The sequence below is a fragment of the Borostomias antarcticus genome, assembly GCF_949987555.1.
Source record: "Borostomias antarcticus genome assembly, chromosome: 25".
NCBI classification, from domain to species: Eukaryota; Metazoa; Chordata; class Actinopteri; order Stomiiformes; family Stomiidae; genus Borostomias; species Borostomias antarcticus.
Window position 1 is genome coordinate 11,586,984 of NC_140258.1, and position 12,115 is coordinate 11,599,098.

Genomic DNA, 12,115 nt, shown 5'->3' on the forward strand with positions numbered 1-12,115 from the left:
CAGACTACACACACACACGCAGACAGTCTGTATGGAATGAGAGAGGGAATCATAGCCACTTGGATCACACAAGCCAGCCAGGTCATGTTGATATCAGCCCCCGAAGCCCTTCAAAGTGCTGTTTCTGTATGGGGGGATTCCTCATTAAACGCCTAGTGTGGGTCAAGTCAGCTCCCGGGTTTGATTAATACAGGGTTAATCTCCAACTCAGCGCAGGTGAGTGTGTGTGTGTCCTGGTAACACCCCCATATGTCAGTTCACTTACCAGTGGAAACCATATTGGTCAGTGGGCATCAGTGAATTCACACCAAACTGTGACTTACAACAGCTGGGTGACACCTGACTCACGGTAGACCTCCTTCTCTCTGCCTCAGCGCTCTCTATGAAGGGACAGACCTGCAGGCTGCAGTCCAGATTATAGAAACGGCTTTATAGAAATGGCTTTACCAGACATAAGTTCTCTTTTCAGAATATGCAGAGTTCATGTCCTTTGAAAAGGCAGAATTAGGCTCTGCCAGTCATGTTGTGGTGTTTTTAGTCTGCCTGTTACACCCTGTTCCTCCTCCTGTCCCGAAGTTTAACTGGACTAACAGGCTCTCCAGTCGACAGCGTTGCTAGAACGGTACTGAAATTTGCAGATTCTTTATTCACCTTATTAACTGAATAAGAGACTGCACAGGTATGTCAAGGTGTGTGTGTGTATTTGTTTGTTTTGTTGTGTTCGTTTGTTTCATGTGCATGTCCTGTGCATGTTGTGTGCGTGAGAGCGCCAGCACGCACGGACGCCTAAACACGAAGATTGAGGATGGTATTCGCGGAATCTCTCATGGCAACCCCGGCCTGCCTCAGACAGACAGAAGCACCATAGCAACAGTGCTTCTCAGCCATGGAACCGGTTCCTGTGACAGTGTGAGATGATTTACGAGCAGCGCCGGAGTATTCTCCACTCCATCCTATTCATCGTCCTCTGTCACGTTAACTCAGGTTGCTGTGGCTTCATCCCCATGCAGCGTGAGCTATTCATAGGGCCTGCCAGCAGCACAACTCCCCCCCCCGGCCCCCCCCCCCACAGGATCACTCCCAGGGATGATGAAGTTGCACCGCCAGCAAATGAGAGAAGAGAAGGAGATACAGCAGTCACCAGGGCAACAAGGACTGATGGAGGATGCCTTGGGAAGACAGGCCCATTAGCCTGTGTGCCTGCTACACTGCTAATCTGATTCGGAGGCTGTTACAACAGTCTGGAGCTCTCCGCCTCGCTGGGATCTCTGACAGAGATGACCAGAGCTCTGCCCAGGGACGAGCCACACAGCGTCTGACCACTGGCCCACACTAACAGGGAGAGGTGCTCCACTTTAAAACTGGGACGTTCTGGAGGTGTATCTGAGAGATTGTTAGTCAGTGAGAGGCAGTGTGGGTGGGGGTACAGGTAAGTTTGAGCTATAGATGAGAGAGGGAGAGAGGCTTTGGTCGTGGATTGGCACGAGATTAATCAAATGTGGAGATTGAGAGGCATAATAAAGAGAATGCGTTGAGGGATGAGTAGGAGGGGTTAAGAGATTGTCTGGCGGTGGTGAATGGAGGGATTGAGGAGGAAGAGGAGGAGGGACACGGAGAGAGGGAGGAGCGTGTGAGTGATGTAGGGGAGCGGAGTGTGTGAATGTGCGTGTGGCATAAAGGCGAGCATGGCAGGCGGTCGTGTGTGTGTGCGTCGTGTGTGAGAGAGTGGGGGGTGGAGTGGTGTCAGTGTGGTCAGAAGGCTTGCAGCTTTAATGGCCCATAAATCAGTGCGGCCTGGCTGGGCTGACGCCGCTCCACTGAGACCCTCTCAGGCAGAAAATGAATCAGGCCGTTTTACGGAGCGCAAGTGTCCAGACTCCCACCCTCCCCTGCTGCCGTCCGGACGATAAGAGCTGCGACATAAACACACACACACACACACATACCGCACACGCATAAACACACGCACACACATACACACAGAGCTCAATCCGAGCCAGCCATGGAGCTCATAAAACACTCCATTAATACGCAACCCTGTTTGTTCACTTCTCTTCATCCTGGCTCCTCTCCCTCCACTCCTCTCTCATCACACCTTACAGAGCTTTCTGGAGCGTACACACAGATGTACACACACACACACAACTGTAATAACACATCGCTGTAATTCAACCCCTTGCTGTAGAATTACCAAATAAAGTGTCAACATAGGCCTTCCTGTTGAGGCATCTCCTTCAAGTCTTCAAAATTACACATTATACACACACACACGTGCTGCTACTCTTCCCAGCTTCTCCATAGCGGGGCCATGTAACTGTATTGCCGTAGATAAGAAGCTCAAGGCCGGTGGACTGGGCAAACAAGCAGTATTTGCATGCAGCCGAGGGTAGTTGTGTCAGGCCTGCGTGTCTGTGGAGCTGCCTCTGGCTTCCTGTCCTGAAATGTGCAGCAACAGGAGCACCAGCTGCCAGCTTGATGATCCGGACCACGTGGAGTCATAGTTCAACATGGAGGTGTGAGGACTGGGAGGGATATACTGGGAAGGCCTTTTCTCTACATATCTACTCACTCGCCGTGTTTTTCTACTTACGTTCAAGGTTCAGAGGGTATCCATCCACTAATTGATTCGTTATTTCACGGATGATTGTGTCATAAATGATCAATGCTCCTGCTAGTCACAAGGACAACAACAGGGGTGTGGTCACTTGATCTCTTTCATCATGCCAACAAGCTCTGTGTTCAACAGGTTTTATGTCCTCGATCCCCTGAGGGTCTGTCGGTCTCCTACCTCCCTCTCCCTCCCCTCCCTGGCCTACAGTCATTCCCACCCCTCTGTGGTGGAGCGTGTTTACTTGCAGAAGCGTTGTGTTTGAGCAGCCTTTGTGCTAAACAGGCCTTATGAATACTGTCAATAGGCGCTGGTCGTCTCTTATCTGGGGCCTGATAAAAGCCTACTCCACAGCTATAAACCTCTCAACCAGCAGGAGAACAGAGCAGAACTCGAGACAGACAAACAATCCTCCTGTAATCCTCTATTGACTGAGCCTATTTATACAGGTCAGATATGCAAACAGTCTTTGGTTTTTAAGAGGAGTCAATTTGTCCTGGTACAGGGAGACAGCCTATGAACAATGGACAATCAGTGTGAGTTTTAAAGGTCTCGATAAACATTACTTGACCGTCTACAAGACAGTATAACTGTCCACAAGACAGGATAGTTAAACCATATGCTTAGTGGATCCAGTTTAAAAGCGAGGACCTGTTAATCTTGATGTTTTGTGCTGGCATTCAGGGGTTGGGACATATGAACCTCAGGCCATGTAGTAAATAACTTTGTGGTAGCAGGGGAGGATCCAGGACGATACCAGAGACTATCTTTAGGATCTCAGAGCTCTGTCCCTGTAGAACTGCTCTGAGGGGGGCTGTGAATGAAATTCAAGTCTCACCAAAGTGTTTTGTTTTCCTACTTGATTGTTGTTCTAACTTTGTAGTTCGTTGTCATAGATCAGTCTGTTAAAACTACAAATTATTCTTGTGTGACATCACTTCCCTGCCCTCTTCATCCTGAAACTATGTCACTTCCTTTTTCACGTTATAACCTATCGACCTCGTCCTCAAGTGACTCACTCTTGCCCGGATTCATTTCCTGCGGTCGAGTCCGAATTGCAAATCGTAACATAGAATAAACTATTGTCTTCGTTTTAAACCAGCTTGACCGACCACTCAGCGTGTTCTTTGAAATCTAATCTAAACCAAGTAATATTTTTCCTTTACAGGACCTAGGAGGTAGGGCTGGACCAATCACCAGGCCCCTGACAGCGGGACGGATATGAAGAGAGGAAACACATTACTTGAGTGTCTTCCCCTTTCACAGGTCAGACTGAGTGCTGGAGTAGAGAGGGTCAGCAAAGCACCACACGCCAGATCAATAGGCCCATGGCCATTCATCTGAGGGGAGAGCGGGTGTGGATAAAGAGTGAGAGGGAGGGGGGTGGGGGGGGGGGGGTGACAATAGGAGGAGGGGGGGCCAGCGGCAATGACGGACTCTCTGGTCAGCTCTCCTCCTCTCTGCTCCTTTCCCGGGGTGGGTCCAGGGTTAGGGTTAGGGTTAACCCCTCTTCTCTCTCACCCCTCCTCCACCATGACTAACATCTCTCTGACGCCTCCTCTCTCCTCACTCTGTCTCCCCTCTCCCCATATCCACACTCCGTTCATCCGTTCTGAAGCAAGGACTGTTATGACTGTTGAGGCCAGAGTTACACTGACAGATACTTGCTCTACTAGTAGAGAGACTAGTTGGTGTTTGTCATGATTGCTACAAGGGTTCACACATCACTGATGAATTATAGACACTAGATCTGCTGCAAAAGTCACACGGCAATCATCTACATTTCATTTCCCAACTAGACATGGTGCTCAAAGAGCACAGACCTCCGCCCATGAATGCATGTCATGGCTCTGTGCGCACGCATGTGAATGCGAGCAGGACAATTTAGTATTGCTGCATTCGTTAGGCTGCGAACTTTATGCCAGTCCAAACCTCGTGTCTCTGTGACCTTCCCATGTCAAGATATGGCCATTTCAATTCCCTCTATTGACAATGAATGGGCAGAATTTTTTGCTCCCAAATTCCAAAAATGAATGGGTGTGAATGGCAGTCCTGAACCTGTTTGGGTGGCTCGTGGACCCACCCTGTGACTCGGATCCACTCCAGAATTGAGTGGGTTATTAGATGACCCATTCTACCCATTCATTTTAACATAGAATGGGTAACATTCTACCCATTCATTTTAACATAAACCTGGTCTAAAAAAGGAATGGAGTTGAATGTCCGACGCTGTCTCTGGGGCGGCGGTAGCTAAGATCTAAAGAGTGAAGAGGCTGGTGAATGACATGTGACTTGTTTCATCACATTTTACAGCCCAAAGCTGACATCTACACTGTGATGCTTGTCAACCAATCACAGTGGAACCCTGAACTTTGTCATCTTTTATGGCTCTGCCTCCATTACAGAGCTTTGTGTTTCAGTAACAATACTCTCTCCCTGCTTGCTGTTTCCTCGGCCAGTGGAACAGTGAGGGCGGATAACGCCGTTAGAAAAGGCCAACAAATAGTCCTGCAATACAATACACCACATGCAGGGGCAATTAAATTAGCCCATTGATCCTGGGTAGTTCTATTACCCCGCTAGATTCGGTTCCTCTCTGTTAATGACTGGCCCATGCAGCCTAATGAACACCTCTGCTAGTCAATTAACTGAGACAGACAGACAGACAGACAGACAAACAGACCTGTAGCCAGACAGACAGACAGACAGACAGACAGACAGACAGACAGGCAGGCAGACAGACAGGCTACAGACAGGTAGGCAGGCTGACAGACAGACTGACATACAGGAAGTCTAACATACAGACAGACCTCGCTCTCTAACGTGTTCTGTTCAGACCGCGTTATCATAATGTTGTGGCAGCGATACAATGTCACGAGGTCCAGGAAGGTTTCTATGACAACGTAGACGTAAACAGGGTTGTAACACAGAGGCCTCTGTCGCTCCTTGCCCCCTCACAGAACCCTGCCTGCCTGGACACTGGTGCTCTGTCTGTAGGGACAACTGTGGTGCTGTGTGTGTGTGTGTGTGTGTGTGTGTGTGTGTGTGTGTGTGTGTGTGTGTGTGTGTGTGTGTGTGTGTGTGTGTGCATGTGTGTGTGTATGGTAGTGTTCTCTGGCTCTCTGGCACCAACAGCTCCTTGCTGAGAGCGATGCCACATTTATGGCCTGTCTATAGTCCCCATCCACAGTGAGTGTTTCTGTGTGTTCTTCTTGTTTGTCTTTCAAAGATCATTCTGTGGTCGTTCATTCATACAGTATGTGTGTTCTATGATGATCTATAAAATATTTTATAAAATAAAAAAAATAACATAACATAAATCTCCAGCTGCCCTGGAGGTGGAATACAGTATATCATGATGTGTAAACATGTGCTATGTATTCAACACAGTTTATTAATGCCCGCCTTTTGATGCCTTTAATAAATACAGATTTTTATGGTGTGGATATGAGATGGGCCTGGATGACCTTAGCTGGCACAATTAAAGTAGTAAGTGGGAATGTGTGTGTGTGTGTGTGTGTGTGTGTGTGTGTGTGTGTGTGTGTGTGTGTGTGTGTGTGTGTGTGCGTGCGTGTGTGTGTGTGTGTGTGTGTGTGTGTGGCTCACTGTGAGTGTGACTCGTGAGCCCTGTGTGTGTGTGTGTGTGTGTGTGTGTGTGTGTGTGTGTGTGTGTGTTTATGTGTGTATGTGTGTGTGTGTGTGTGTGGGGGGGGGGGGGGGTCTGGCTGTGAGTGGGCACACAGAGGGCTGCAGCAGTGCGAGGAGGTGCTGCCTGTCTGTGCCTGGATGAACACTGGGGTTAATGAACCATGGCATAGGCGAGAGAGAGAGGGAGAGAGAGAGAGAGGGAGAGAAAGAGAGAGAAGGAAAGAGAGAGGAGAGTAGAGAGGGAGGGAGATAAAGAGAGAGAAGTAAAGAGAGAGGAGAGTAGAGAGGGAGGGAGAGAAAGAGAGAGAAGGAAAGAGAGAGGAGAGTAGAGAGGTGTATCTGTAGGACCTTGTGTTCCTACGCAACCAGGGGAGGTGAGACAGGTATCTGCTTGCTCGTCATTTCACCTCCACTCATCTCTCTCTCCTTCTCTCCTTCCTCGCTCTCCTCCCTTTTTCTTCTTGCATTTGTTACAGTCCTCCTCCTGTTTGTAGCACGTAGTCAGTCTGCTGCCAAGGTTGTGTCACACCCTTCTCCCTCCCCTAGCTAACATATGGTCCTTTCTCTCTCTACGTCTCAAACTGTGATAGAAAATTATAGATTTGTGATAGAAAATGTGTTTTATCAGATTCATGTATGCAAAATAATAATCAAAATTCTTTTCAAAATCTTTTTATTGAGTTTCAACATTGCCAAGTCAGCAATAATAACAGGAAAACACAAAATACAATCAAAATTGAACCCCACAGGGAGCTAGGTACGGCCAGGTACATGTCAAGTAGAAATCAAACAAGGATAAAGGTGAATGGCCGAAAAATAATCAAAATTCGAATGCTCTTACTGATAAAAGAACAATGACACTAAAATACCACATTCACAATATTTGATATTCACTTTGTGCTGAATGTGTGATGTCAGCCTCTGCTTTCCCAGAATGCTGCATGTGCAAATCTTCAGGTCCTCATCCTCTCCTCCGCTCTCACGTTTCCTGTCTTCCTCGGGACAGTCGACCTTTGCTCTACCCTGAGCCTGAGATCTGGTCATGGCAGATGTGCCATTGTGTGTGTGCGTGTGTGTGTGTGTGTGTGTGTGTGTGTGTGTGTGTGTGTGTGTGTGTGTGTGTGTGTGTGTGTGTGTGTGTGTGTGTCCGTCCTAAACACCATTCCTGAGATAGGGAGGATCAGCTCGGCCCTGTCTTCGTGCTGCAGAGCCAGCGCGGAGGGAACCTGATCCAGTTTGGCAGGAACAGGCGTAACTGACTGTAACAGGATATCCATCTACACACACTCACTTTCTAACACTAACACCATTGGCATTGATTGGAGCTTTGATGATATTCAGAGAACTTTGTTCACATTTTATTGCAAAACATTAGGTCCGAGAACATAATATGAAATATTATGCGTAAGAAATAAGGCTAAAAGAGAGATACACATCTTTATTAATCAACAGGTGTGGTTCTATTCTTAGCCTGCGGCCCAGGGCTCCTCTCTCTGCTCCTCCTGCTGCTGCTCCTCACAGGCTGGCGGCCAGGAGAAGGTGTGAGCGGCCCCTGACTGGGCCCTGGCGCCTTGTGGATAATACCCCCGCCATGCTCAGGCTTGCCTGGGTCCCATTGCTGCTCCGCTCACTCCTGCCCAGGTCCTACTGCCCTACTCAGTCCTGCCCGGGTCCTACTGCCCCACTCAGTCCTGCCCGGGTTCTACTGCCCTACTCAGTCCTGCCCAGGTCCTACTGCCCTCTCAGTCCTGCCCAGGTCCTACTGCCCTACTCAGTCCTTCCTGGGTCCTACTGCCCCACTCAGTCCTGCCCAGGTCCTACTGCCCTACTCAGTCCTGCCCGGGTTCTACTGCCCTACTCAGTCCTGCCCAGGTCCTACTGCCCTACTCAGTCCTTCCCAGGTCCTACTGCCCTACTCAGTCCTGCCCGGGTTCTACTGCCCTACTCAGTCCTTCCTGGGTCCTACTGCCCTACTCATTCCTTCCTGGGTCCTAATGCCCTACTCAGTCCTTCCTGGGTCCTAATGCTCTACTCAGTCCTGCCCGGGTCCTAATGCCCTACTCAGTCCTGCCCGGGTCCTAATGCCCTACTCAGTCTGTCCCAGGTCCTACTGCCCTACTCAGACCTTCCTGGGTCCTAATGCCCTACTCAGTCCTTCCTGGGTCCTACTGCCCTACTCAGTCCTTCCTGGTTCCTAATGCCCTACTCAGTCCCTCCTGGGTCCTAATGCCCTACTCAGTCCTCCCTGGGTCCTACTGCCCTACTCAGACCTTCCTGGGTCCTAATGCCCTACTCAGTCCTTCCTGGGTCCTACTGCCCTACTCAGTCCTTCCTGGTTCCTAATGCCCTACTCAGTCCCTCCTGGGTCCTAATGCCCTACTCAGTCCTCCCTGGGTCCTAATGCCCTACTCAGTCCTTCCTGGGTCCTAATGCCCTACTCTTCCTGGGTCCTAATGCCCTACTCAGTCCTGCCCAGGTCCTACTGCCCTACTCAGTCCTCCCTGGGTCCTAATGCCCTACTCAGTCCTCCCTGGGTCCTAATGCCCTACTCAGTCCTTCCTGGGTCCTACTGCCCTACTCAGTCCCTCCTGGGTCCTAATGCCCTACCCAGTCCTGCCCAGGTCCTAATGCCCTACTCAGTCCCTCCTGGGTCCTAATGCCCTACTCAGTCCCTCCTGGGTCCTAATGCCCTACTCAGTCCTGCCCAGGTCCAGCTGTAGAGCTGTCGTGGCCCGTTGGCCATCTGTCCCTGGCCGGTGAAGGCGGTCCCTGTCCCCCGAGCAGGCAGGAAGGGAGGGACGAGGTCACAGCGAGGAGTCAGGCAGCATTGTGTTTCCTCTCTCCTAGCAACGGCCTCCTGCTTCCTTGGTTTCGGAGCGGCGTGGTGCTCCTGACCGATGTACGAAGCCCCTCCTCCCTCTCTCCCCTCTCCCTTTTCACTATCCTCTCCCCCTCATCTCCCCCTCTTTTACTCTCTCTCTCTCTTTCTCTGTCCTATTTATGCTAATGAGCCATCTGCCCTCTCCGGTGCATCATCCAATCAGGGGAGAGGCCAGGGGAGGGGCTAGGGGATGGGTCCTGACGGGCGGGACTCACAGACAAAGACACCTGACTTGTTGTGTGTGTCGTCTGTGTCCCTCTGGATGCCGCCAGACAGAGAGTGGACCTCAGAGACTCAGCAGGAGTGAGGAGGAAAGCAGTGGCTTTGACTAGCACCGTGTGTGTGTGTGTGTGTGTGTGTGTGTGTGTGTGTTGGAGACGGGATGTGTGTGTGTGTGTTTGTTTGGGGGGGTGGGGGGCAATGTGGAAGCGTGTGTGTGTGTTTGTGTAGACAGGGGGTGTTCAGAGCAGCCACCTGCAGATCCATGTCAGTGAGCTGATCATTACAAAGAGCTGTTGTAAGATCAGCTGCTCGGGGTGCAGAGAGATGGACAGCTGACTACACAGCAACTAAACAGCTCATAGAATAGCTGCTCTCTCTCTCTCTCTCTCTCTCTCTCTCTCTCTCTCTCTCTAGCTAACCCCCCCCCCCCCCCCCCCCATCACCACCACGCACACACGTTCTCATTCTCTATACAAAGGCTGGAACAACTAACATTTTTTTTGTGATGATTCTATAACATCTTAATGATCTCCACTCGTATATTTCAAGGTTTTTAGTCTGTTAATCATGATCAAAACCACCAACGTCTGACAATTACACACAGCTCCATAAACTCGCAGCTGGAGCAGGGAATACCGAAGCTCCACCAGTGATCAATGTCTGCAGTATGGCTGCTCCTCTCTGTGACAGGGGTGTGTGGTGGGCACCGCAGCCAATCCACAACCAAACGCTCCGGCTCGATAAAGGCCCCTGTTGCCACAGGATACAAGGCTGGTTACCAAGCCAACACACGTCTCACCAACATCTGAATGTTCGAAATGCACACAGCAGTCTTCATCTCCCAGCATAAGAGAGGTTATTGAAAATAAAAAAGTGGAAGTAGTCAGCTTTGAGCCGGATACAGATATTATTGTCTTACATAATCAGCAAGAGACTGGTTCTGTTTCATTGCTAGCAGCACCGAGAGATAATGGTAATATGTAATAAATTATGTAGCCGAGTGTGTTCTGTAATTATCAAAACATGTCCTGCGGCGTGTTCTCTGTGAGGGTCCAAGTACAGAGTGGACTGACCAGAGGACCTTGCTCCCCAGGGTCAAACCCTGTAACCCCCACAGACAAGACACTTTAATGGCTTAACAGCCACAGACTCCCTGCACAGATGGGACTATACTAGTGGGTGGGGGTTGAAGGGGGTGAGGACATTTAACAGGAGACACTGGATACAAGTACATGGCTGCACAGCCATTATCATGTTAATGCACGTCACATGTGTTCAGAGCAGGAATTTCATGGCGGCCACGTGGCCATCGCTGCCCCACTCTGGCCGTGATGCCAGTGAGCGCAATGGAGAAGAACAACAGACAGAGGGATTATGAGGGACACTTCAATTTTTTTTTTTAAATTGTATTATTTTATTGATACAAAAAAAGTGTCGGCCTGGGAGTTAGCATGTTCAGTTGCATGGAAGTTGGTGTATTGCAAGTGGAGCTGTGTGTTTGTGTATGGTGTGTGTGTGTGTGTGTTTCTCTGTGCACAGAATCAGCATGACACATGGTAGTGTTGTCATGGCAGCAGCCTCAGATTCTGTGTCTATGACGGCTCTAGACATGTTGGAGAAGAAGGACAGGAGACAATGAAGCTGCTTGCTCTCTGGAAACACCTGAGAAGAAGCTTTAACTACATCCTGACACACACATGGGGCAGGACATGGAAATATGAATTTATACTTAATTGATCTGCCTGGTTAAATAACACACACACACATATACACACACACACACACACACACACACATCTTTCCTGTGACAGCCAGCTGGAGGATGCTGATATCCCTCTCCCCACCCATGAACGCCCTGTACAGCTTCCTGCGTCGCTCACTGTCACTCTCTAACTCTCTTACATTAAGATGACTGGAAAGACTGAAACTCTACTGGCTTTTCACAAACAAATAACGTCCAATCTTTGTCATGAGGATTCAGGTTTTAAAAAAGGCAGATTTGCATTTAGTTGATGCAATTCTCCTCAAATTTTGTAAGACATTTCTGTTATTTATTCAATGTATTTATATTATTCTATTGTTATCTACTGTCTGGGTTGATAGTGGAATCTCCTCCCCCTTATCCCTCTGATGCAAGAGACAGAGCAAATAGTGTCAAAGTGATAAGGAAGCAGCGCCACCTAGTGGTGTTTATGCACCATCGTTCCTACATTAATATACAGTATAGCTCCCACACTAACACCCCAGAGTCTGTCTGGCCCCGACTATTAACAGGAGTATGTTATAATAAGCAAAACAGGCAATACATGTGTAATGATATGTGATCAGATTGTTGAAAATCCCAAAACAGTCCCAGTTCCTGATGAAGATCTAGGCTCTGTCGTGGGGATTATTACTACACTGAGGGTGATGGATGCCATTTGACAGCTGAAACTGCCAGCCGTCATCTCACCACTGATGCCATGGAGGAGTTAATACAGCCTTGGCTGGGAAAGACATCCCTCCGATTCAACCCCAGCAAACATGTGGAATGTGTCCCACTTACAATAGAGTCTTTCATCGCACTCTTGCCCAGTTATGTACAACACAGAGCGGACGCAGATGATTGACCTTACAGAAAAATATACATTTCAGACAACGCAGACTGGTGGAAGGTCCAATGTGCCTTTGGTCACCATGTGGCCATGGGGCAGTGGGCAGAGGGGCCATGGCGCAGTTTGTTGGCAGCTCAGTGCTGCTGTCGAAGGAAGCTGGGA